Source organism: Peromyscus maniculatus, chromosome 16 (assembly GCF_049852395.1).
Source record: "Peromyscus maniculatus bairdii isolate BWxNUB_F1_BW_parent chromosome 16, HU_Pman_BW_mat_3.1, whole genome shotgun sequence".
In the NCBI taxonomy this organism is placed as follows: domain Eukaryota; kingdom Metazoa; phylum Chordata; class Mammalia; order Rodentia; family Cricetidae; genus Peromyscus; species Peromyscus maniculatus.
This window is the reverse complement of record NC_134867.1, coordinates 46,099,357-46,126,347: the sequence shown is the minus strand read 5'-3', so window position 1 is coordinate 46,126,347 and position 26,991 is coordinate 46,099,357. Positions and strand designations below refer to the sequence as shown.

The window sequence follows — 26,991 nt, the reverse complement described above, 5'->3', positions numbered from 1 at the left end:
TCAATACCCAGCCCTGCAAATAAGTAGGTAAATTAAGTGTATTTTATGTGTAGACTTAGGTCCCACTCCAAAAATATCTTATGGATATTAAGATTTTTTTAAAACCTCAAATGATAAGGGACACACAATCTGCATAGCCCAAGAAGTTGAATTTATGGCCTTTGTGCAGGTTTATTGCATTTCTATGAGTATTTATAATGAGTAGCATTTACATTTTTTTTTTTTTTTTTGAGACAGGGTCTTACTATGTCTAGACTTGCTAGTCTAGAATTTAAGATGTAGTCCAGCTGGTCTTGAACTCCCATCTCTGCCTTTGGGTGCTGGAACATCACATTTTTTTTTTTTTATGAAGAAGTACCTGTTTAAATATTTTGCAAATTTTAAATTTGTGTTTTAATTCTTAATATATTCTGGAAGGGAGACTTACCAGGTACATGATTACAAATTGTTGTCTCCAAACAAAACAAAACAAAACAAAAACCAAGGTCTGACTGTGTAGCTCTGGGTTGCTTCAAGCTCCCTGTGTGAATCAGGCTGGCCTTGAACTCATGGAGATCTGTCTGCTTCTGACTCCTGAGTGCTGAGGCCAAAGGCCTGCGCTATCTTACTGGTCTACAAATATTTTTTGCCTATGGAATTTAGTTTTCTATTTGCCTAATTCTCCCTCCCACCCCACCCCACCCCACCCACGTGTGTGTGTGTGTGTGTGTGTGTGTGTGTGTTGAGGCTCAAGTCTAGGGCCTGGCACAGGCTAGGAAAGTACTCTATCACTGAATCACATTCACATTCTGGCCTAATTTAATGATGGGCCTTTTGATAGACAGAATTATTTGTATGAAGTACAGTCTATCAGGGTGTTTTGGGGGTGGGGGAAGGGGCAATAGTGTTTCCATGAGCCCTACCCGTAAATGATTTCACAATCTCATTTACCTGTGGCTTCTTCCTAAAGGGCTATCTGTATTTTTAGTTTTCACAGTGAATCTGTGATTATTGCTATTTGATCCTGGTGTATGCGTTAAGGCAGGATCAAAATGGCGTTGTTCCATATGGGCAAACAACCACTATATAAATTAATTGAAAAAAAATTCTGGTTTTCATCAAATGATAGCAGAGTCTTCGTTGAACAATGAAAGATCATGTGGTTGGGCCTATTTCTTAGTTTGTTTTTTTTTTTTCCTCTTTCACTTAGATTACTTTTCAATTCTTGAGTTAGTATCAGGCCATTTTAATATAGTTTACAGTAAGTTTTTGTTTCTCAGTGCTAAGTGTTGAACACAGGGGCGGCCTCATGGCTCTTAGACAAGCACTTTACAATTAAGCTACATTTCTAGACCTAAAGCCCTTGGCATAGTAGCTTCTCTTATTCTCCCTCCCCACCCCCACCCCCACACCCACCCGCTCTGTGCGCGCGCGTGTGTGTGTGTGTGTGTGTGTGTGTGTGTGTAAGAGAGAGAGGAAAAGGGGAGAGAGAGAGATGTGTGGCATGTGTACACATCAGGTGGGCAAATATGGAGGCCAGAGGTTGACCTGTGCCTTCCTCAATTGCTTCTCCATCTTGGCATTTGAGAAGGATATGTCAGTGAACCTGGAGCTCATCCTTTGCCTAGACTCTCCCAGAAAGCCCTGTCTCTCCTTCTACCCTATGGAGGTTACAGATGAGTGGGACCACGCCCGACTCTTCATGTGGGTGCTGCGGATCTAAAGTCTTTTCCCCACTGTGCCCCCTCTCCAGCCTTCGATTCCCCCCCCCCCCCCGCCCCAGAACTTACAGAAATTCTTTGCATTTCTGTATAAACTTTAGGATGAGCTTGCTGGGTGGTGGTGGCCCATTGCTTAAATCCCAGCATTCTTTGAGTTCAAGGCCAGCCTGGTCTACTGAGTGAGTTCCAGGACAGGCTCCAAAGCTACACAGAGAAACCCTGTCTCAAAACAAAAGAGTCTGTCAGATTTTATTTATGATTATTGTACTAACTTTACAGAATAATTTTTGGAAACTTGTCTATTGCCATATCTATTAATATCATAATGGAAAATTAGTATTTATGAACATAAATATATAATATACCTTTCTATTTTGTAAATTCTTTGGTTAATCTCAGTGTTATTTTGTGATTTGCTATACTATATAGAGGATTTACAGATTATTACATTTTATTATTATTTAGATATTATATATTATCTCATATGTATTTTATGCTGTTATATTTTTTCTCTCAACTTTATTTTCCATTTATCTTGATCAATACAAAAGTACTAAATTTTTGTGTCTTGATCTTGTATTTTGTGACTTTGCCAAATTTACTCATTATTTGAGTAGTGTATATTTTTGGGAGGATTTCCTAAGTGTACAATTATTCCATATGCAAAGATAAAAATAATTTTTAAAAGGGTGTCTAGCCTTAAAATTTCTGTTAAATGTCTTTTGGAGGTTTTTTGCTTGTACAATAAGACAAGAAAAAGGAAACAGAGATTGAAAAGGTATATTTAAACCTTGAATTAAAACAGTTACAAAAAAAAATTTTAATTAGAGACTTTTTAGATTTACCAAGCTAGTGGAGTATTCTTATATACTCTGCTGCGTTAACATCTTACATAGCCATGGTACAGTTACCAAAATAAATTAACATTGGCATAATCCCTTAAGCCATAGACTCTATTCAGATTGCCAATTGTCTCGTGAATGTCCACATAGCACGTTGCTTTCATGCTTTGTTCCTATGGCAATTTCTTAGTCTTTGTCACCCTCCCACTTTTGGAGGGTCTAGATCATGCATGTTGCAGGACATCTTTTAATTTAGACTTGTGTCCTTTCCCAGTTATGTTGATGTCATGGATTTGGGTATAGAATAACAGGACAGTAGGAGTTAGCCATAGTGACTGTGGAGGCTCCTACCTTGTTTCTAAGTTAAATGGGAGTGCTGTGCCCCACCAGGGCTCAGTGCTATGGAGTCACAAATGAAAACGGATTTCATTAAAGTCCAACTGGATCTCGGAGCCCAGTTGTTTCTGTTCATCTACTAGTTCTCTCCTTTTGTTTTGTAGTATAATCTTGGGGAACTGTTTAGCCTCCCCGCAGCCTTGTTTTTCCATGTACAAAATATGGAAAACAGGGGCTCTCTCCTGCAAAGTTGGTGAGAGTATTGAGTGAATATATAGTAAGGGTTATGAATCGTTCCTATCCTCTAGGAAGTATTCGTTTTGTTTTCTTCTTTGATTTCTTCGCATGGTAAGATTAGTTTGTTCTAATCATTGCTTAGTCATCAAGCCAGCCTATGTTCTTAAGTAAACCTTGGACATGTATCTATGATTGGGATTTAATAGACTTTCTAGTGTAATACTTATGAGTCATAAAGCAACTGTTCTTTGACTGTAGCAAAGAACATAATGAATGATAGATTCCCAAACTAGTATTGCGCAAGAGCTTGGCAACCAAGATGGCAAGCTTCCAGGCTTTCTGGAGCGATTTTTATCTGAGTCTTTTGATACGCTAGAGATAGAGCTAGCTTCCCGCTCTACAGAAAGGGAAAGTGAGTCTACCTTTTATTGAGTTAGCCATACATTGGATTTCTTCATTTTGTGTTTAGAGTTTTTGAGAGAGAGTCATCCACCAACAATATTTCATGCCAAGGAGTGTGTTTTGCTGGTTTGAATGCATTCACATCCTTGAGAACTTCAGGAGTTAGTAAGGATTACCTTGAATGCTGAGAGACGGACCCACCTGTACCAGTGTGGGAAACGTCATTCATCTTTTTAGTTGACAGAACTAAGCTTTTTGACTTCTCCCTCTGTTTGGCACTCCTATGAGCCCCTTAGCGTTAGGCCCCTGTTCTCCTGTGTGATGCACCCCGCTGTACAGTTTTCTCCCCTCCTCATCACGTGGGATGACTACTGGCTAAGACACTCCAGCATCCCAGTTCTTGTGAGCAGAGTTCCTTTGTTGCCAGCCTGGCAGTCGCTCCTCCTTGTTCACTCCCGGCTTTCTTTCCTGGCCTCCCCCATATGTACTGCTTCGGAGGCTGGGTCCAGTGGTCAGGTGGCCTTCATGCCTCGCCAGTTCCAGAAGATTCCCTCTATTGGGTCAATAGATACATTCTTCTCTTTGTCATTTCCCCTACCTTTAAGACATTCACCTCAACTAATTTGCAACTGACACTTTCTAGGGCCCAGTCCGAGGATACACTGTAATCCTTCTAGCTAGATCAGAGCCCTATTATTTGTGATCTATCATTCTTCTTAAATTGTTAGCTGTCATCATCCATCTTTTTTTTTTTTTTTTTTTTTTTTTATCTAAATGTCATTTCCAGCTGGTCAGGTTCTTAGAGATTCTATTCAAACGCCCTGCATGGTACTTAGCATACAAAACACTATTGCTAAATAGCTCCCCGCTATTAAATGCCCGTGATAATTGTGCTTGGTTTTGCAAGGTAAGGGGCATTATCTCTGTTTTCAATTGTGAAGAAACTCAGTGAAGAGATCAAGAGGCTGGCCCAACACCATGTAGTTAGTAAGTTGCAAAACTGGTTTGCCCTTGCTTGTTTATGCTGGGCTGCCTGGGTGCTAAAAATAAATGGCCAAATAAATGAAATTACGGAGCAGAAATATTTACAGCAAAGCAAACCCCAAGGTGGCTGTGCCTTCCTTCATTGGCAGGATGCTGTCTGGAGTCCGCCCTTCGAGTCCACACTCGTTGTGCGCACTAACCAGTGGACACTGGCTTCCGTTAGATTTCTGGTCTAGTTTTTACTGTTACTAATGGATAGGTTTTCAGTGTTCTTCACTGGGCTCAGACAAACCAAAGGAACCATAGTCGGCTCTATATTTCATTGTTTCAATTTTTTATGTGTTCTTGCAGTGCTGGGATTTAAACCCGAGGCCTGGAAAATGCTAGGCAGGTCCTCTGCCCCAGACTTAACACTTTTGGCCCAATTTCCCCCACTTCTTTATGTTTTTCTGTTTTTGCTTTGCTGAGCACCATGGCATTTGTATTACTCCCCCCCCCCCACACACACACACCACACATAGTAAATGCATGTTAAGTCTGTTGAGCTTGGCATGTTGGTGGACATCCCAATATCTAGGAGTCTGAGTCAGGAAGATCAGTAGACTTGCTCAGTGAGTAAAGATGCCTGCCATCAATTTTGATGACTTTGACCTTGGGGACACGGTGGGAGGCAAAAACTTAACTCTACCATATGTTCTCTGGCCATTACATGTGTGCCATGGTATGTGTCACCCTGCTTTCTGATTAAAAATGTTAACAGAAGAAAAAAAATTAATCTGTTAGGTTTATTTGTCTGGGAACTTGAACTCTTAGTGATAATTAAATTAAAAAAATAATTTCCCAAACATTAAAAATGTTAAACTGGGTGTGTTGGCTCACATTGTAATCCCAGCACTCAGGAGGTAAAGGCAGAAGGATCAGAGCAAGTGATCTTTCATTTCTTCTGTTTCTTGTGAGACACTAATCCTTTGGAATAGGGCCCCACCCTTCTGGTCTCATCTAAATTTAATTACTTCTGGACCAGTGCTACCTCTAGATGCATTCTCACCTGGGGTTACACTTTGACATAGGGACTGTGAGGGACTCGGGGACCCACTCTGTCAGTACCCGAGCCATCCACAGATAGAGCAGTAAAATGTTGAAATGGAGATTAGCTGCTTTCATGTTTATGATGCTGTCTCCCAGCCCTGCCATATATCTCTCAGGCATAATGTCAGTTATTTTTTACAATGCCATTACTTTGGCTCCTGGTTGAGGTTTTGAGCGCTTGTATGAGGTGGAGCTGTTCATTTGGCTGGCCTTCTGTAGAGTATGTCTACATCATATGCTTTTAGTGTAATACCTTGTTGCACTCTAAAGAGATGGTTCAAGCTGCAATCTAGAGAATTGCTTTTTAAAAGCCCACGAAAGATGCTCACAGCTCCAGAGGATGCTGTGTAGAACATAGGGACATGCCATTCAGTGTGAGGTTTTGAAATCTGGGATGTACAGGAAAATTAGGCACTCCTGATACTTCTTTGGATTTATTAAAATAATACAGATCCAAACCTAGTCTTTGATATTTTTTTTATTATAAGTTTATACTTAAAGAGTCATTGATTGACCTGTAGCAAGGTTGACCTGTAGTTTGAAACAGGATACCCCAAAGGAAGCAAAAATGTTTCTTCCTGGCCTCTGAGTCTGTCTGGTCATTGTTTGGAGCATCTTCCTGTTCTCAGGCACATTGGAAGTGGGGGTTAAAGCAATTGCCTCACTTGGGGACTAACCAACTTTTTTTTTTCACTCACTTCCTACAAGTGGAAGTGTGAGGGCCAGCCAAAGGGTCATTTTAACACTTCAACTGAGAGGCTTTTGTCTTTGGCAGCACAATAGACTTCCAAACTTGGACGGTTTCTTATGTCTTTATTAGTGTATTGTGTTTGCAGGCTGTCCTGTGTGCTAATAAACATACCCTTGATTTTTTTTCCCTTTGGATATGGAGTCCAGAGATGAATGCCGTAGATCTAGTGTCTCATTTCTCTGGCCCCTCTTAGACTGTCAGTGAAGTTGTCTGGGACGCCCTGGCTTCTCTTAGGCAGCTTAGCCTTTATTTAGTCCATTCGCTGTCATGTGTCTGGAGGCAGTTTAATTTGGCAACATTTTCCTGAACTCAGACCCTTCACGATCTTCCTGGCATCCTCTCTTAAGTGGGTCTCACCAGGCAGTGAAGGCTGGCCTTGAACTTTCAATGATGGTCTTAACTTAGCCTCCATGCCTGGCTCCCATTCCTTTTTTGAAACTGGTCAGTTTTTTCTGAACTCAGCTTTCTTGGACTCCCTTTTGGGAAGAATGCAGCAATGACATGTACAGACTTCCAATGTTTTGGTCCCCCCCCCCCTTTCTCTCAGAGCCAATGACAAGGTCTTTAGGCAAGGAGATCTATGCCCTGTCCTGTCAGAGGCAAAAGCTCAACCCCATGTCTTACTGCTATATAAAACACAGTAGCATCTCTCTGTCTCTTGAGGTCGGTTGCCTTATTGCTTCCTGACCACTAAATGAAAATTATGTATATTTGGAGTTTCGCTAAAGCAGAAACCTACTTCTGGTACCGTGTTCTATATAGTCAGGATGGGTTAAGGTCATCCTGTGATAACAAGCTATTCACAATCTTCAGTGACTTGACTCAAAAGATAATTTAAAAAAAAGTTTTTTTTTTTTTTCTCAGACAAATATCCACTGTGGATTTGTTCCCTGCAAGAAGACTCAAGTCTTCTAACATCCCACCATCTTAGAGTTGTATGCTTCTTGGAATGCTTAGTCTTCTTGGCTACGTGGCAGGGAAATTATGTTTGATAACTCCTCTGCCAGTAGTTAACCTGGTTATTCATAGCCTAGAACTAGTTGCATGGTCCTGCCTCACAGATTGTGCCGCTGGAGAAGGTCTAGAAGGAAGCATGGATTCGAGGCAGATCCACTGTTCACCCAGGCCTTATGGAAGCTCTGAGAAAGCACAGTGTCTTTGTGCCTAGAAAAATGAGGGTAGGATGTGGGGTGACCTCCAGGCCAGTCCCAAGCTCCATAATGCTAAGTCAGCTTTGAGTTAGAGCTAGGGGAGGTAAATGCCCTGATCACCTCAACTGAGGATCTTATCTTGACAATGCAAATCCTCACAGTCCCATTGTGATAGATAAATAAGCTTCTGAGGCCTTGTAATGAATTTACAACAACTCTAAATTCTCTTATCTCATGGAGGTAATAGGACTGGGTCATAGATCTCAGAGTGGCTCCCTTATCATGTCACCATCTAATGGGAACAACTAAGAGAAAGGAACCATGACAAAGGGCAGGGAATCTGTGGTCAGGAATCTAGGTAATCAGGGTCAACTGCTTGTTCTACTTAGTGTGATACAGGGAAAGATTTTTTTATTCCCTTTCAGCCATGTTTGAATTTTATCAAGGAGATAGAATCACCTATTCCTCAAGTTGTCAAGAAAATTAATTTACACAAATAAGTTAACACCGAAATATAAGTAAAGAAAGGTCCTTTATCAAATAAAAATAATAAAAAATTAGTGATATTCTGAGGGATAAGTCTGGTTTTTCTGCAGGAAGGATGACATAAGATAGGAAGGAGGTGTAGGGGTGCTTAATGTCTCTAATCTGATATCCTGAGAGAGTGCTTTGGGTCAGCCCTGGGCTCCCAAGTAGCTCCAAGGAAGGTCTTTTCATGATCTCTTAAGTGCCAATCTCCCAATTTTTAAAATGAGGATAAGAATTCCTTGATGGCATTAATAAGCATTCTTTGACACAGTGTTTCAAAGAAGGTTAGGAAGTGAGTAGGAAGCAAGGCAATGAGGATTTTCTAGAAGCTTCTCTGAGAAAGGCTGGAAGTTGAATCAGTGCTGGAGGGCACCATTAGGTCAAGGAATGTTTGTTTTTAAAGTTGGGACATGCCAGCATATGTTGTAAAGTGGGGACGTGTGCTATAGTGGAAAGGAGGGACGTGATACAGCAGAGAAAAGTTTAGCTGGAGAGATGGAGATGAGCTTCTGGTTCTAGGAGGTTGTTCTCCTGTGGTTGTATGTTTAGAGTTAGAAGGGTGAGAAACCCTCGCCAATTGCTTCTGTTTCCTCAGTGAACCATGAGGCAAGGATGTTGATGGCCATGTGTACAAGCATTGGGCGTAGGAAGGGCAGCTGGAAGAGAAGAAATGTGTGGAATGACCACAGTATGGGGAGGCATTATGTTAGACGGTCTCTGGAGTCTTTGTGACTGTAAGCAGGCAGTGATGAAGGCCTGTTTCTGTTAACTAAGAGCTACTGGAAAGTTTAGTTAAATACATTAACTAATCATAGCTTCTATACATGGAATAAAATATAAGCATTGTAAAGCTGTTGAGAGATTAAAATGTTGATGAGGTAGAGTCGTCTCCATCTCTTAAAATGAGGAATGAGAAAATGTGGCCTCCTGTAGAGGTGAAACTCCTCATACTCCCTTGTTTTTATGTATAACTTATATGCACAGCAAGCAATGCTAGGAATGAGTCTGCCTCCCTTGGCCACCTCCTGACCCTAGACCATTAAGGAGACATTTGTAAACAAAGGCTAGCCCGAGGATCTGGGACAGGACATCAGTGGCTTATTGGATAGGTACCTCTTAAGTATTGTTGAATTGGCCAATTTGCCACAGCTATGCATAAATGTGTTGTTTGGTTTTGCACGAGAAAATAGGTGCTAATCTTCAGTAATAATGCTGTGTCATTAAGCTAATAAACCTACAGAAATTCTGTCCTGATCAGTATTCTGCTGAATTATTATCATTATCTAGACGTTACCTTTAGGCTTTTAGATGTCGCTATTGGCTGAAGAGCCTAATTTTGAAGCTTTTTATCGGTGACTGAAAATTTCACTTCTCATCATCACCTTGGCTAGTTGAATGAGCTTTTGCAAAGGTCAGCTTGGCTACGTGTCTGCGACTGCCTGACATCACCAGGATAGCAATTCAAGGGGTGCTGAACAGTTCGTTGTTCTAATAGGGGTCTTCCCGTGGGCTCTATTCTTTGGGTTTTTGTTTTGTTTTGACCATTTTCTATCATTTTGTGTTTGAATAAAGAGCTATTTTCATTTTGTAAATTACTGTTTGGGATAATGTGGCGCACACACTTGGGAGGCTGGAACAGCAGAATTGAGGCCAGTCTTGGTTTATATAACATGTGTCTGTCTCACAAAAGAACAAAACACTCATGTCATTATTTGGGGGGCATTTTTTTTCTCCTATTCAATTTCTCTGTGTTAAGGTAAAGCCTAGCCATAATTGGGAGTTTTGTGGCAACAACACAGCATATCTTAATGTTATTAACACTGATTCTCTTGAGGGATAGTTGAGGCTGGATGCCAACTTTCTGATCCCAAACACTGCTAGGATAGCCATATAAAACTTATTCAGCCTCCCAGGGTCTTAGTTTCCTCCTGGGTCACACAAGGGTGATAATGCTATGTATATTAAATGAAGAAATATGTAAAAGACCTACATGGTCTGATGGTAAATGTCTGAAGGTTTCTTGTTAGAGATATGTTGAAAATATGAGAATTTAGAGAACATACCCATTTTCACTGTTTTGGGTTTTGAAATAAATAGTTTATCCTGCATTAGCAATGGGAAGAAAGAAAAATTTGTTTTCTGAATTAAAACTGATTCTAATGCACACAAACAGAATTCTCTAATCATGATTTGATATACTACTTGGTAATTGTCTCTTAAGTATGAATGATGTCTTTATTTTTTTTCTTAGTGAGTGGATGGATGTTTAGTGTTAAAACAGACACCAGCTTGATGAAAGTAGTTATGCCTGTGGCTATGAAAAAGCCGTGGGGGAGCCCCTTGTGGTTCTGGACCTGCTCTAGATCTTGACTTTTGTGGTGATGTGATCCTATAGTAGAAGTTAATGCACATCTCTGATCAAACTGGAGATTGAATTGTGTTAACCGAGTTTTAGTTGTAACATTTAATAGTTTTGTGAACTCTTAATGCTGGGGGAAACTAAGTCACGGCCGTCTTAAACAACTGAACTCAAATCTTGAACAGTCTCAAAAATCACCCGTAACCAAAGCACGCTCAACGTCTCTGGGATGCTCATGGATACTTTTTGTTTGCTTCCAGGTTGCTCCGGCCTGATTTCGTACCCAGAGTCATTGGCTTTTGTAAGTTGATATTTCTTTTTTTTTTCCCTTCCATTTAAAAAAAATTCTTCCTCCCTAGCATTTTGCCTTCTCTCATCACAGGGGGACATGTTTGACACATTCCCCCCCCCCCCCAATTACAGGACTCTAGTACCCTTTGCGACATAATGTCAATTAACAGCCTGAGAATAAGCATGGTAAGACAAAAACTTTGGAGACTGTGTCACATGTGTCTGGTTTCTGGGACCCCCCAAGATAGGTGAGACATGACTTTTCAGCACAAAAGTCAATATATTGATTTAGGAACTGTCAGAAGATGTTGCTATCATAATGAAAATAAAGGCACCCTGGGCAGCAACAGTAATTGGTGTCTTTAAATTCAATTTACCTTATGAAAGTCTTCTGTATCAAAATCAAAAATGGCACAAGGGTGATTGTTAAATGAGAAATAAGGATTTAGAAGGAAGCTTTATTATAATGTGACTCCCATATCCATAGTTTAGAAAGATTAGATATAGATAGATAGATAGATAGATAGATAGATAGATAGATAGATAGATAGATAATGGAAATCAGAAAGGTAGATGTGAGGAAGGGTTCTTGAGAGTAGTAACATGATTGGTTATTAAATGTAGTTATGGGTAGAGGGCTTCAGTGGATAATTATATCCAGAGTACACGGTAGCTGGGTATAATGGGAGCGGTGTGAGGTCTAGAGACTGAACAGTTGAAGCTTCCACTCTGCTACTGTTACGATTTCGGCAAGTCCCTCCACCTCACTAGAGCCCCCCCCCTTCTTTCCCCCCTCTGAAAAACAAATTCATAATGTCTCAGGTAGTTATGAGGAAGAACAAGTTGTAAGATCTCCATTCTTTGCAAATGCTTCTGAGAGATAGGCAGATGAATTGATGAGTGTGTCTGACCTTTGCCACGGGTTTTCTTTAAGTAGTACATTTTCATGAGTACTTTTGAAAAATAATTTGATTTAGAGGAACTTAATGAGTTTCCAGAGAACCTCTATTGAGTCAGAGTGACCTGTAATTACATGAAGCTGTTCATAAGACCAGCTTCCTATAATGAAGCAAGTTCTTGTGGCATGCTAATTTCACAGTACCTTGTAAAAAGATTCTTGACAGATATTTCTGTCTCCATTTCAGAAGGCTAAGAAGACAGAAACGTTAGTGTAACCCCTTAACCTAAAGTGAGTCAGTGGCCAGATTTAGCTTTAACGTTATTGATGTAACAGCCACTTGTGTTCGTCACAAGTCACCTTTCTTTCCTCCCCACTTTTTAGTTTTCTGAGACAGGGTCTCATTATAGAGCCTAGGTTGGCCTTGGACTCATGGCCCAGCAGCTCCAGTGTCTGAGTGGCGTGCTGAGATGTTAGGTATGTGCTATGACAGTCTACCCTGGCTAATTTCTGTCGCACCCTGAAAATAAGCTCAAGCCTTTCACAAAGGGGCTGTTCAGGATCCTCTGTGGTGCCTCTTCAGTAGGTAAAGAGAGACAAGAATCAGTGAATTGAGGGCTCAGGAAATCTGTGGTGAGCCCCGGGACAGCACTGACGCTTGGAATGGCCCTGTGGGAAGGGTGTGTTCTGCGTCAAGAAGTAGGCTTTCCGTATCTTTCGTTCCCATGTTGTTTATTTTCTTTTCAGTTTAGGAATTTTGAAAGGTAACCCATCTCTCCTCGTGTTTACTCAGGGTGAGTGACAGACATGGAGTGAGCCACAAGAAAATGAACGCATTTCATTAACAGGGTTCTGGGAGGGTTCCGTCAAAGGAGCAGTTCTGAATTCAAGGGCAAATTTAGCAACCCTTTTAATTATGTTTGTTCAATAGAGGTAACCCCCCTTGGGAAAACACATTTTCTTTTAGACTCCCTCTGGTTCACCCTGCTCCTGGCTAACCCTCTTCACTCCCACAAATGCACAAACACTCTTTCACACACAGACCGCTATTGAGGACCTGGTTAGCCAGCTTGGGTGATTCCCTGGATCAAAGAAAAAAAAAAAAGCAACTGTTCCATCTGCAGTACCACTTCTGTTTTGCAAACAGAATTTATACAAACCACGCTGCTCTTTGAGCTGCGTGGCCTTCCCTGGGGATCGCGCTTTTGGGAAAGCTTAGAAATTAGAAATGACAGTTTTCAGTGGGAGCGAACAGGAGTTTGCTGGGAGTAACAGGTTTGCTGTAACACAGGAATAGATGGATAAGGGCGGCACATGGGGCCATCCAGGGCACCTTTACAACTTTTTGGGATTAAAGTTTCCAGAGAGTTTGGGTGCAGTGGCATGAAAAAATTCAGACCATTAAGTGAGATCATCGCTCCTAAAGATACAGGATGGCGGAAGAAAGGGAGAGTGAGACCGAGAAGAAGCTTATTTATGGAATGTCAGAGGGCCATTGAGGCCCAGCAGGCCCTAGAAGCCTAAGACTTCCCTCAGTGCTTGTTTTCTCCCTCTGACCTTGGATGAACTAGTGAGCAGTATATTATGCCAGACGATTGTGTCGGTTTGTCATGGTTAGCATTCTGGACTGTCACTGGAATGTAGAAAACGGATGAATTTGAATGGAACCATGAGGTGGTCTGTCGGGCCCTCTCCTGGTCTCAAGGAGACCTGTCGCAGTTTGTCTGGGCTAGGCCTAATGAAAGCTTTGGAGGGAGAGAGAGGTAGGCCTTTGATCTCTTTGTTTCAGCTGCTCCCTGGGAACTCGCTGAAATCAATGCCCTGTTTTCCTGGAGGAATGAATGGCTCTGTCTAACCAGCTTTGTGAAGCTGTAGGGAATTCACTGCCTCTGTTTATTGACAGCTGAAAGGGGGCACATGGGGTGGAATGGACCTTCTTGTGAAAACCAGGCACAGGGAAAATTAGACCTCAATTTAACACAGAGGAATTTGGAAATTCACCCCAAAGGAGCCGGGAGTTTCTCATGCTTACGTTAGAATGACTTAAGTTTGGGGCTAGTGTGCAATGAACAATGGAGACTTTGTCACAACTATGCTATAAGGAGGAATATGGTCTGCATAATGAATGATGGGAAGTAGAAGTCCATTCAACATCCCCCCCCCCCACGTCTCTTTTTAAAACACAGACATAAAGACAAATGTGAACCGGGATATAATCAGGTGATGCCTTTTTTTATGTTAGGAGAAGCATGAATATTATTACATATGACTTCTCCAAAGTTTGTTTTTTCATTTTGTTTGTTTCAAAACATCTTTGAACTTGAGCTCTAAGTTCATGTCAGGGACTCAGTCCATCCATCCCATGTTGTGTGATTATTGTGGGAACATAATGATTACTCATCAGAAGGTTTTTATAGTCTTAGAATGTTGTAAATGGAAGTGTGTGTCAAATGTTAATGAGACGGAGAGTGGAGCAAGCTAGCTCATGGAATAACAATAGTTTATAAGTCTCAAAATGACTACCTTCCTTTTCAGAACATAGTAAAGAAAATTCTCCAGTTTATCGAGAGGAAATATCTCACCCTTTCTTAGCTGTCTCCCCTTACTTGCTTCATTTCCCAGAAAGAATTTATGACTTTTTCCTTTGGCCCCAGCCCTTTGTGCATACCTCGATCGTAGCACTTACCACATACCCATAGCTCTTTGTTTAGGTGCATTCTCTTAGCTGGAAGGAAGGCAGCTGTGCCGTATTCATTTTTATATCTTCAAGCCTCGCAAAGCTCTTGGCTCACTAAATGTGGCTGAATGAATAGGGGTTGATGGCTCCCTGTACATTCCCGTGAATGTAATTACTTATGCAGGCTTCAACTGCAAATACTAAATTTTAGGAAAACCTGATTGGTCTATTGTACCTGATCAGTGCTGTTACTTTAAAAAAAAAAAAAAAAAAATCTTCCCTTTAGGAAGCATACCCAACACTGGTGGTTTTTTTTTTTTTTTTTGGTTGGTTGGTTTTGTTTTTGCCTTTGTGAGTTTGTGGGGTGCCTTCAGCCCTTCTAGGAGGAGGCATTGAAAGCATCGGGCATTGTCCTTTGGGGGGGGCTAGCTTCTGTTTTCACTCTTTCCTGAGAGATTCTTGGGGTCATATATCGATACTTTCATGAAGAAGATGAAAAAGCTTTGAAGAGTTCTGCAGACTTTCCCTTGACTAAACGTTGTGTGGCTCCAGGAGGCACTGGGATTTGATCCCTTAACTGTGCTCTTCGCCACACTGCTTATAGCCGCTCTAAACTGGAGACCACTTCAGGACTAACCACTGGCTTGAAAATGGCAGGGTGACATGTGACAAAGACATCCATGATGTTCCTGAGCTCATGTGTTCTTTATACCTAGACATGTGTCCACACATACCATTTCTGTTCCCCCTCAGTGCCTTTTCTGACTTTTCCATTATGTATCCCTCTAACATTGCTGCCACTCCTGATGTGGCCTCTGCCTCCAGTGTCCTCTGGGTTCATCTGTCCCCTGCATAGGAAAGTAAATGTGTCTCCACTAAGCTGTCAGGTGCCGGCCCACTCAACTCTCTCCGGCCAGTCTTAAGTCAGCTCTCGTTTGCTCCCTGAGTTGAAGTTCACACTAAAGCCTTCCACCTCTCACACAGTAGAAGGGGTTGTTATAACATTCCAGAAAACACTGGCTGTCAGAGACTTTGATTTGAGGAACCCCAGGCCCCGAATTCAAACTAGAATTGGGGAAAAAAAAAGGTTGGGAACTTATGAAAAACTCTTCTTTTAAAAAGAAAACCAACCATGAGTGCTTTCATGCACTCAATTCAAGATAATGGCCCTGAATCCAGCCTTAGATTTCCTATCCAACATTTTTGTGGGATTCCCCTCAATATGCATTAGTTCTCATGTGCTGCACGCCTTTAATCCCAATACTCAGGAAGCAGAGGCAGTCAGATCTCTGAGATCGAGCCAGCCTGGTCTACAGAGCAAGTTGCAGGACAGCCATGGCTACACAGGAAAACCCTGTCTCCAAAAAACAAAACAAAACAAAACAACAACAACAAAGATTATGGATTAGTTCTCTGTCCAACCCATTTTAAAGGAGAAAAGTGATAGGTGTGTCCATTTAAATTCCTGTTTTCCAACCCACTCTATTTGCAACTGGCATACTTTGCCCACCACCACATTCAGGAGAGAAAAGTTAGCCAAATCCAAAAGTGCCTAGTGAACTGCTTCAGTATGTCTTGTGAGGGACTCAGTGATACTTGTGAGACCAATTCATTCCAGGCCTATTTGTAATTGGTTTCAGTCATTAAATATGATACCAAATTAAAAAACACAGCAAGTGCTCTTACACTGCTTAAGAACTGGGGAATCTTTTCATACACGACATACAGAAACAGGCCACAGTACTCATTTATTTTAAAAGCTCACGTTAAGAGATGGGATAATGATCCGCACTCTGGGAAAGTGATTGCAGTGAATCAATTTCATTCTTTTCATCGTGCATATTGTGCCCGAATAAGTTATTAGCGTCTCTTTGTTAGGAGATTTCCCTCTGTACAAGATCATTCTTGGTACTTTTTGGTACCTGGACTCTGTACCCATCACTCTGCCCCTAGATGTATGTAATGTATATTCTAATAACATCTCTGCTACAGCAGATATCCCCACTTTACAGGAAAGTTCATGGAATTTAGAGTTAATACATTGTGGCTAAGGTAACACACATTCCAAATTATAGAGTCACCATTCAGACCTAGAGCGATCCACCTCTAAGACTGCTGCTCTTTCTCCACCGTCTGCCTTGGGTTCTACGAAAGAACATTGCCATTTGTTTGCTTCTTTAATCTTAGGAGCATAACTTTATATTAAGTTGGATATGTGTGTCCCACAGTGGGATAAAATACAATAAAATAAATTATTGTGCCAATTTTAGATATGAAAAATTCCTACCTAAAGAATATCATTAAAATTACTTTCTGGGGCTAGAAAGATGGTTCAGTAGTGCTTCCTGCTCTTGTAGAGGACTAGGATTCAGTTCCCAGCACTCAATGGCAGCTCTCCCAGGGGATCCAGCACTGTCTTCTGACCTCTGTGGGGAGTAGGTTTCCTATGATGCACTCACATACGTTTTAGGCAAACATTCATACACATCACAAATAAGTAAATCTTTAAAACTACTTCCTGTCTCCATTAGCAATTAAAACAAAAAGGAAAGCAGTGAATATTCTCAGAGGAGAGTGTTGCATATTATTAAAATTAGCCAATGTAGCATACTTCCCTATTGGTATTTAAAACAATACTGGAAATGATGTGTGTTTATACCATAACAAATGTACTTTATTGAGAGAATAACATAATTGACCCATTATGTAGCATTTACCAAGGTAAAATTCTTTCTTTTTATCTCAGCAGCAGGAATTAAAAGTGATTCATAAAGCGCGCACACAATCACCATGTAAATTGGAGCCACATTAAGATCACAGCCATTTTAGGTTGTTTTCTCTAAACGCTTCTCATTTGGCCCATCTATTCAATTCGCAGTGCGTAGGAGAACTGCTGGTTATGATTCACAGAAGAGTGGAAACTCTGTAAACGGTGTTATAGAAAAACTGCAGAATGGCTCTGTTAATTTTTTGTTTTTTGTTTTTTTGTGGGCAGTGTTTTGTTGGTGGTAGTGATATTCTGCCTGCCCTCCCCATGGGAATTACTGTTTACCTGTTATAATGTATAGCGGTGATGAAATCCAAAGGCATAATCTCTGCCTACAGTGTGCGGTCTCTTTCTGGAACACAAGCCTGAGCCACACTGCTTTCCTGATTAAAAACTTGAGTGGTCCGGATTAGCCGGGTCTCTTGGCAAGTGACAGAAACTAACGGGACCATTGAGGAATTCCAAATGGGCAGGTGACAGGAACATACTGGCATGTTAGTAAGACCCACCCTGATGGGGCTGTTGTAATTTAGAATGAAGGGGAGCTAGTCCAAAAAACGCAGGGACCAGTGTGGACCTCAGTCTCCAACATGTGGAAATCGCCCTTTGGTGGCCCTGACTTCAGACTTCTTGCTCACCAGGCTGGTGGGATGTTTCAAAGAAGCCACAGAAAAGTTCTGTCCAGACCAGTACAGTGGACTGGTCTTTTCTTTAGTATTCTTCCCATTTGTTCCCCCCAAGGTTTTAGGTACCACAGATGGGAGAGTAGTATCCTTAGGTGGCTGCCCTTGTTACTGAGGGCGGGGTGCGCCACTAACTGGTTCTTTCTTGCCTTCCTTCTGGTTCTCAGGAGGTGGGAGGTGCAAGTGACCATAGAGACTAGACTCTATGACCAGAGGGGTCCTGCTTACCCCACTTGCCCAGTGTCTTAACTTCCACATTCTCTTACTCTGCTGTCTCTTCCTGAGTACAGTGTAGCACAGGCCCATTCCGCTCAGAACACAGAGGGCTGGGGCTTTGGGTCCTAGTCCGAGTGGACTGTCTTAGCCGACTCCACAGTGTCACTCACCGGTCCCCAGGGACATCTTCCTGTGCCGGGTCATCTTCCCACATGTGCCACACTCTCCACCTACTCCAGATATAGAACCTGTGGAGGGGGTCTGCCATTCCAAACATTCCATTGTGGCCATGTGTCTTGGCTTATCCCAAACCCTCTTCAGTTTTTATCAAGGCCTTTGTAAACCTCTTCCATAGGTCTCAGACATCCAGCCCCAGACTGGACTGGAATTTGCTTGGAAGATCTGACTGACCTCAAATCCTGAATGCCGTCCCCTTCCCCCAAACTCAGACATGTGGTTAGTGCCCCAAGGATCTTTGAATCGACCCACCTGGTTTCAAGTACTTTTTTTTTTTTCTTCTTCTCTGTGTTAGGGGTAGATTCTCCTCTCTCCCAAAGCACCTTGGTTCTAGCTCCCATCATTTTCATCTTAGGGAAATCAGCTGGCCACTCCCTGTCCCAGCCTGTTGACTAGGAAGCCTATCTAGGTTAGGAAGTAGGGTTTCCTGGACCACAGCCTACAGTTGCTCTGCCCTACCTCTTGCCTCTTCCAAGTAGATTTCCCTCTGGTTTTTGTTTGTTTGCTTTTAGCAATTCAGAGCTTAAGATAAAGGCCTTAGAATAACACCATATGCCTTTCCCTTTCTAGGTATTTGCATAGGAATCAGAGGAGTTAATCCTGTGAGTATACTCTAACATTAGCGCATCATCTCGGGGCTTCCTGCTCTATTTGCTAAAACACTGGCCTGCCCCAGGCCACCCTGCCTCCAGTGGCTGTGCTTCTCTCTGCAAACCCAGGTGGCCTTTGTTGTTTGCTTTTGACAGATTGGTTTCAGTCCTAGAGGCCCTAGTCTAAAGGAGAGGCATAATTCTAAGAGAGAGTTTTGGCTCCTTCCTGAGGTGGCCCCCATAAATCTGAGTCTCCCTGAACACGGTCAGTCCCCATCACTGAGACTACAGCCCCCAGCATGGCCACCTACAGAATGCCATCTAGACCAGTTTTAGTTTCCTTGCTTACACTAGCAGAGTGTTTTCTTGAACCGAGAGAGAGATTTTCATGGCGCCTGGAAGGTGAGGAACTGACTGACCCTCTGCCCTTCCATATATCACAGTACTGCTGACTTGAAGCCTTGCAGCTGTCGGCCACAGGGCTGGGAGTGGAGGCTGGAGTCCTAGGGGAGGTCAGCTTCCCTCCCTCACACGGATGCTCCCACGCAGCTGTCTGGTTAGGGATCTTACCCCCCCCCCCAGCCCCCTTGCTGCACAGACAGATTGCATTTTCCTTTCTTAAACTGGGTCTAGAGTGACCTGGGGAAGGAGGGAAGAGTCTCTCTCCCCCACCCCCATCCATCCTCCCTTCCTGAGTTACTGTAAGTCCTGCCGAATTTCTGTGACAGGTTTAAATGTTAACAAATGGACTTTAGGTCTTGCCTGTTTTCATCTGGGAGAAAATATGAAAGATTGGAAAGCTTCCACCTGTTTAAAATGAGCTAGAGAGGACCCCTGTTGGCAAAACAAAATAAAATTGCCAAGTTTCCCACCATGCTGATTTAATGGCCACAGGAAAGGCGCTTGGACGGTAGGGGATTGTGTAAGAAGAAAACAGATTTGAGAAACAGTAATAAGCACACACGATCTATGCAGCATGATTATGTGGGGAGGAGAAAAAAAAAACAAATCTAAGGTGAGTGCAGAATTTTTGATTGTGTAGAGGCCTAGAGGTTAGAGTGTAGGGTCAGCCTTTCAGATCACACACCCAGTTCAGCTGTTGCTGGTTACAGGGCCTGGCACGTTAGCATATTTGCAGGTCTTCATTTGTCCAGGAATACAACAGGAGTACTGCTCATTCTTGTGAGTTTTCAGGGGGCTAAGCACTTAACACACGGCCATCCCCTGGTGAGCATCCAAGAGTCTGCAGTTGTGACTGCACAGTGGTGTCCCTAGCTAGCTTGGTAGACAGTGGACAGGAGCCACAAGAAGGTTTGGAGGGGAAGTCTCTGCTTTAGAAGATTCATGATCCATGACTGGCACAGTAGGAAGGAAGAAGCTTTTGGGATTTGTAAGAGAGTCCAGGACAGCGATTTGGGAGCCCTCTGAACTCAGGACGTATTTGAAACCTTGAGTTTTATGAGTGGGGAATACAGAGATTATTCTAAAACCAGAGAGCAGAGGCCAGATAATGAGGTCCCTGGATCTATTAAAATTTCATGTGACCCTTGGTCAGCCTGCCCCTCTGTAGCATCTTTAAAAAATCCTTTGGAAGAGAATGTGGTCTCCCCTAGGGTCTCTTTCAAGATAGAATCTCTGTGATAAGACTTAGTTGTCTGTAAGCTTCCCAATTGGTGGACCCCATTGCATATGAGATCATAGTTTTTAAAAAATAAAGAAGACATATCTGAGAGGCTTTTCCAAGCAAAACCCTACACACCTTTACATGAAAGGAGTTTTACTGAAAACTAGAGCAGGATTTCCAGGGTCTGGCACTGCCCAGTTCCTTCTCACTCAGATCCTTAGAAAAAAATAAAAAAGTTTCAAGCATTTGCTTAACTCAAGCCAGGAGTAGCTCAACATGAATGAGCTGAAACTGGAAGAAATCCCTTTGTTCAATTTGAGCTTTGGCGAATGCTCAGCCACTTAGAGAACCCAGTTCATTAACTGGGGAAAAGGTGCATTCTAAAATGTAAACATACCATGAAGGCAGAAACCATACACTCTAGATTGGTGAAACGTCCATTTTTGTTGTCCATGAATGGCATTAAAAAAATCCATTTAAAATAATGAATGTAATTCTGTTGACCACATGCCAAACTCCCTTCTTAGAAAAGTGTGATTTTTTTTTTTTTCCTTGCTCTTCTGGAACTCTGGGACACCGCCTTAACATTGTTTAATTTCATAGGGTCATTTTCACCTCATGTGTTTTTTGTTTTTTTTTTAAATTGACATTTGAAAAGGATTTTTCTCAGCTTTTGCAATATAAGGCCTGAAAAGTGGCATTCTGTCTGTCTGAGATGAGTGTTTTTGTTTTTGTTTTTTTTCTTTTTTGATGGTCTCATCTCTGCCACGTTACATTGTCGCATGATGCACAAGATGGCCCCCTGGGCCCCATCTGGCCTGTTCCAGGTTCTCCCCCTCATTGTTCAGTCTCTGTGTGTGAGGCAGTGTTGGGTGGGCAGGTGGGAAAGTCTGAGGGGCTTGATCCCCTCCCTTCCAGGGCTCCCCCTTTCACGGCTGCTCATACTGTGCTGCTGAAGAATAAGCTCCTCTGCGGGTCCGCGGAGGCCAAGTATTGTTGAATGCAGAAAGGAATGGCTTTCTCTTCATGATGATTTGAATATTTTGACAATAAAGCCAAGCTACTCGACTGCCTGGCTTGTGTACCCCGTGTTCTGTAAGCTCCTTCCTGGGCAGCAGACTCGAGCCCCCCTCCTCTCTGAATACATAAATCGGTATTGTCTGCTGGGGAGATGGGGCAGACTCAATGAAGAATCATCCAGACTCATTTTATTCTTTTGCTTTCATGTGTTTTAAATCTCTTGGGGGGGAAAAAAAAAGTTAACACAGGCCTCTGGGGACCACCCAATTAAATGACCACAGTCAGCGTGGAGCATTGTGAGATGAGGTGAACCACGTACATGGTCTGTTTACATGTGCAGACTGAGGACCAGATGGAAAACAAACAGATTCAGACAAATTCATGGTCACCTCCAGTTTTTTTTTCTCCTGAACTGTATTTGATTATTTTTTTTTTCAAACTTGTCTAAAGAAAGCTACAGTTTTTCCACTTTTTAATTTAAAAGGATGTTTATATACAAAACAAACAGACGTAGCCTTTTGATCAAATTAAGAGAACAGGAGGTCAACTGAACAAACACTTAGATGAGAGAATTAGCTTTTCACAATCAATCGTTTTCATATTGGTTAAGAAAATCGAGGCATCCTCCCTACCCCACGAAAATCAATTTGGCAGAATAGTCTGAGTTGGAAAAGGCCAAGTCATGGACTGGATTGATGAACAAGGATGTGGATTTCTAAATGTGTGTCTGTTCAGTGGTACAAGGTTGGTGTGAGGACCAGGTTACTGAAGACTAGGGAAAGATATCAATTTCCAGGGCCCTGGTCATGTTCTTTCAGTCTGATGATTTGTGAGGTGGCCTTGGAATTTGTTATTTTTTTTTAGTTTTTATTAAAACAAAAAGATTTCCTTGCTAATTCTAATGCATAGTCAGGTTTAGTACCCACTTAACTGCATATTCAATTTAGGGATGTCAGGCTTTCTGAAAATTTGATAAATCTATATGCTTACATAAAACTCCTGTTGCAAATGCATGCCACCCACTCACTGCTTTCTTTTGATTCATAATTTGTTTCAGGTTCTGTTACTGCATAGATTTGCATACCTGTTTTACGGCATTTTAATATTGTTGTTTTAAAAGAAACACCATTTCCTCTGAGTGCTGTTTTGAATATTTTATGTAAGCAATTTCATATGTTTTTTTTTTTTTTTCCTGCTTGCAGAAAGCAGGGGAAAACTTCGGAGTTCTAATGTAGTTGCATGTAGGACAAAGGATATACTTTAAATTAAGACCATCAATTGAGATGCTTGAGATGGTGTAGGGAACTGCCTTGATACCACGGGGGTGGGGGGTGGGGGGGGGAGTGTGCTCTCAAAGAAAGTTTCAGGTGGTAGAATCATGGGGGAATGTTCTTCTAGCTCCATTCCCTGACGATGTCCAAGGTGTCTCTCCTTACAGGTTCGAGTCTTCAGACAGACTTCTAGAGGACTCCATACCTGACCAACAGCTGACATTCCTGGTCGTGCAGAAGGTATGAAAATTTAAAAATTACTCCTCTCTGGACATGTTTGATAAGAATTGCTTGGAGCTGGATGTGGTGGTGCACGTGCCTTTAATCCCAACATGCGGGAGGCAGAGGCAAGTGGATTTCTATGACGTCAGAGCCTTCCTGGTTTATAGTGGGAGTTCCAAGCCAGCCGGGGACACAGTCTCAAAACACAAAGCTGCTTGGGAGCACATGGTCAACCCAGGGATGCAGGGATGCCATTGAGGTGCAAGATACCCCGTAAACGGCACAAAGCTTGAGGAGTCTTTTGTCAAAGCATCAGTCTAGTCTACATCTTAGGGACTCTGGTGATGCCATTAGCAACTTTGCACATCCTCTGCGTCTCCCTTACCCTGTCAGCAGCCCCAGCTCTACCTAGCAGGTCTGTGACATTTTCTGCTGATAATCCAGACAATTCGAAAACCCATAGGCTGATGACAGACCTGTGGGCTAAAGATGTCTTCAAGTTGCTCTTCCCTCAGGGAAGAGAATGAATCATAAACCCGAGGAGGTTGACTGCATTCAGCCAGGGGGCCCACTACCCATTGGAGGGAATGATCTGGAAACAGTGGTTAAAAAGCTACGGCTGAAAGGCTGTCTGCTCACCCAGACAGCTTGTGTGGGGGAATAAAAGAGCCCATGGCTTAGCCCAAGACAACTGGCGTAGCCTCTGCTCCGCACTATCCTCATCAGTACCCTTGCAGAAGGTTAATCCTTCCCAGGAGCTCACCACGGACTTAGGCACTTTCTTAGTCTAGTATCTCATTAGTAAGGACCGGGAAATCAGTTCACTGAGCGTCAAACGCAAACCCCGATGCCTCTCTAGCTATATGGTGGGGCTTTGGGTAGAAGTTAAACTGAATCCTGTGAGAAGGCTTTATGAGCTCAACTGACACACTCTTGTAGTGTTTGAAATACTTTGTTTCCTTTGGAAAGACAACTGTTACTAAATGCTATTTTGATTCATTAACCAAGAACTTGAAATTCATACCAGGAGGGTCAGCACTATCTGCCAAGAACGGGCAAAGGCCCAGGGAGTTGTAATTAGTTTGGGAAGGCTAGAGGAGAGGAGTCTTGACTCGTGTCTTCTGTTTATAGTGTACATGACTTTGGAGGACAGAGTGTGTGATAGCCAGGGAGATCTGGAATGTGTCTGCCCAGGATTCAGGCGAGAGCCAGCGGGCTGAAGAAAGGAAAGTAGACAGCTCTTTTAATGGGGCTGAAAGGGACAGGCCCAAGCAGGATGTGTACCAAAGTGGGGAAGGCAGAGAGGCTTAGGGGGAGGCTGTGGGTTCCTGGGAAGGGGCAGCCTGTATGCCTCAGTGGGAAGTTGGGCTTATTGTAAGCAAGGTGCCTGCCCTGTTGGAGGCTTGGCGCTCAGAAAGGCAGATGGGGCCGGCTGTGCAGGGGGAGGGACCACACATGTGGACAGCTACTTAGAGAGTTCACATTCTTCCCCCATTGAACGGGGTATGATTGTAATGGTCTGTTACACAAACAAAGGGACCTAAAGCTACGAATGGGGGAGGAAAGAGACGTAAGGTTAAAAAAAAAAAAAAAAAGACGAGGCCCGCCTAGCTAGTGTTTCTTTCCTTTTAAGCTTTTCCCCCCTTTTTAGAGGAGGCCACGCAGGAGCTTAGAAATGTTGCCTTCTTCTTTTCTTTACCGTCACTTTCTTTCAAAGCAGAAACCCAATAAAATGTTTACCAGCTTAATAAAAAAAAAAAAAAAAAAAGAATGAGACAGGGAGAACTGTGAAGGTCCAATGATTAAATACTTCTACATTTCAGATTTATTTCTAGACGAACAGTTTGCTTGACAGATTAAAGAACATTCCCTTTTTTCATATCACAGATTCGAAGTTCTGGATAAGCCGTCCACGGATAGAGAGCTTTTTAGAAATAATAGCGTACGTTGTCATTTGAGAAGTGCCTGTCAAATGTGTGTCTGGGGTGATTTGGTCCTGGACTCACTCTTGTGTGGAAAAAGATTCATCAGGGGCTTCTGAGCAGGGCCTCGGATTTCCTGTTCCTTTCTGATAGTCATGCAAGAGAGAGCAATGACTGATGGCCTCTCTGTTAAGCAGTCTGCTGCTGCGGGGCCCTGACCTGCACAGACTCCCAGCCCCCCCCCTCCCCCCAGATAAGTCTTCTTTCCTATGCCTGAAGGGCCTCCAGTCTGGACTCTCGGGCTGCACTTTCCCTCACCTCATGCCCCCAGGCAGGCTGAACCCTGGGCTCCCTACCACCGTTCCCTGTCCATCCCTCTGCTATTCTGTTTTTCCTCCATCTACAGCACACAGCTCCTCCCTTTTGTCCTCCTGGTATATGGTATAAACAGCCTACTCAGAGGCAATCAGAACTTCAGCTGTGCAGATATTCAGCAAAAGCAGCAAAAAAAAAAATTATACCTTCTGATCATCCAGACTAGCCTACAGGCACGTGGGTGTCCACCCTCTTGGTCCCTTCCTGTTTATCTGGAGAGATCACTGTCTAAGGCTACATTGACCCATTCAACTCTTGAGTGTCCTCTCTGGACAGTGCAGATTATAAGTTTCTCCCAGATACTCTTTTAACTCATGGATCTGGCTTCCCCTTGTCAGTGTACCCCAGATTGCTTTTGTTTTTCTCAGTATTAGCTCTAGAAGCGCAAGGGTCTAAAGGCCAGTCGGAAGGGATTTGCAGGGAGGGGAGGCATATGTTCTCAGCTGTCACAAAGGAACAGTCTCCATCCCTGACTTTGACGTTCAGATATCTGCTTCTAATACCAAAGGCTTTTGTCTGGATTGGCGGGCTTGCTCTGCAGCCCCTTACCTCACACCAGGCTACCTAGTCTCCAGCAAGAAATAGTCTTAAAACAAAGATGACCCTTCCCCACTTCAGAGCGAGTCTGGGACTCCACACTCGTCTTCCTGGACGCACCTGTCTACTGGGCTCATTTGAGACATTCACCCTTTTCTTCCTGAATCTTCCATTTCAGAATTCAGTGTGCGACGAGGGGGTGGGGGTGGGGGTGGGGGGTCTGCAAAGGTAGCTCCTCCCTTGTTTTCTTCCGTCTCTCATCCCTCAGAAGGCCATGACACTGTGGGGATGGAGCCACTCCAGCCCCTTGTGTCCACTCCGTGGGAAGAGAAGGGGGCTGGTGATGGTGTTGGGGGCGAGGGAGGAGGGGCCGGGGAGGCTACAGACGTGTGAACGAGGCCGCTCCTACGTGGTGATAAGTCCTACACGGGAAGCAGCTGTCGGTGGTATGGCTCCTTCCTTTGGGGCACTTTGAGGTTCATATACTTCCCATTCCAGCCGAGATGCTTTTGCTGGCCCTCTCTACCTATTGTTCGCTCTTCTTCCTTTCCCCCTTCCTGTGTACAGAGTCGGTGATTGGCGTGGGCGGATAGGGTCTTCAACCCACCGAATAAAAACTTTTACTGCTTTTTAAAAGTAGCATCTAAAATAGTCATTGGACCACTTTTATGTGTATACTTTTTGTTCTTCCTAGTGCGCCTTCTCCTTCCCTCCCCCATTCTCTTCTCCCTCCTGCTGCCCACCCCCATCCCGTAGCCCCTCCTTCTGCTTTCCCATGTCACATGTATTCCGTTATAGTCTCCGTTTTGCTGTCCGCCCCCCCACCCCACCCCACCCCATCGCTTCTTTCCCTTTCGTGAGCCTCTTTCTGGTTTCTTAACCTGCAGGCAGCATGCACACACATGCACACGTGTACAAATGCAAATCCAGGATTAGTGTATGAGAACGGAACAACCGGTCACAAAGAAATCACATCTGTAAACAAACAAACAAACAAACAAAAAAACTGCTTTTTGCTGGTGGGTCCAGCAACCCAAGGTGGCAGTTGTTAGCCATTTGGGTCTCCTTTATACTCCCGCTGTACATACACAAGTTCCTGAGAGGCCTCTGACTAAGTTTTTGTAAGTGAGACTTAGTTCTCCCTTGCTTATTTTTTTCCCTCACTGTAGCCCATCCCCTCATTGTCTCACCCTGAAGGAAGCTGGGGAATTTATGATGGGCAGAGGCTCCTGTCTTTGGGGCTCCGGGAACATCGCGTCCTCACGCGCCTGCTCCCCTCCCC

General features: G+C 43.1%; 1 protein-coding gene across 12 annotated transcripts in view; it reads left to right on the top strand.

The window, feature by feature from the left end:
* The window catches only part of Plagl1 (PLAG1 like zinc finger 1), a 43,807-nt gene that overhangs the window by 4,491 nt on the left and 12,325 nt on the right, over positions 1 to 26,991 (top strand). For 3 of the 12 annotated variants that reach the window (XM_015995595.3, XM_076552742.1, XM_042262277.2), the window contains exons 2-4: positions 10,640 to 10,680; positions 18,719 to 18,750; positions 22,805 to 22,893. The gene's annotated coding sequence lies outside the window, so the exon portion shown is untranslated. The remainder of the gene's footprint in view (positions 1 to 10,639; positions 10,681 to 18,718; positions 18,751 to 22,804; positions 22,894 to 26,991) is intronic. The other 9 variants (XM_015995597.3, XM_015995604.3, XM_015995594.3 and 6 more) reach the window with 3 other exon arrangements.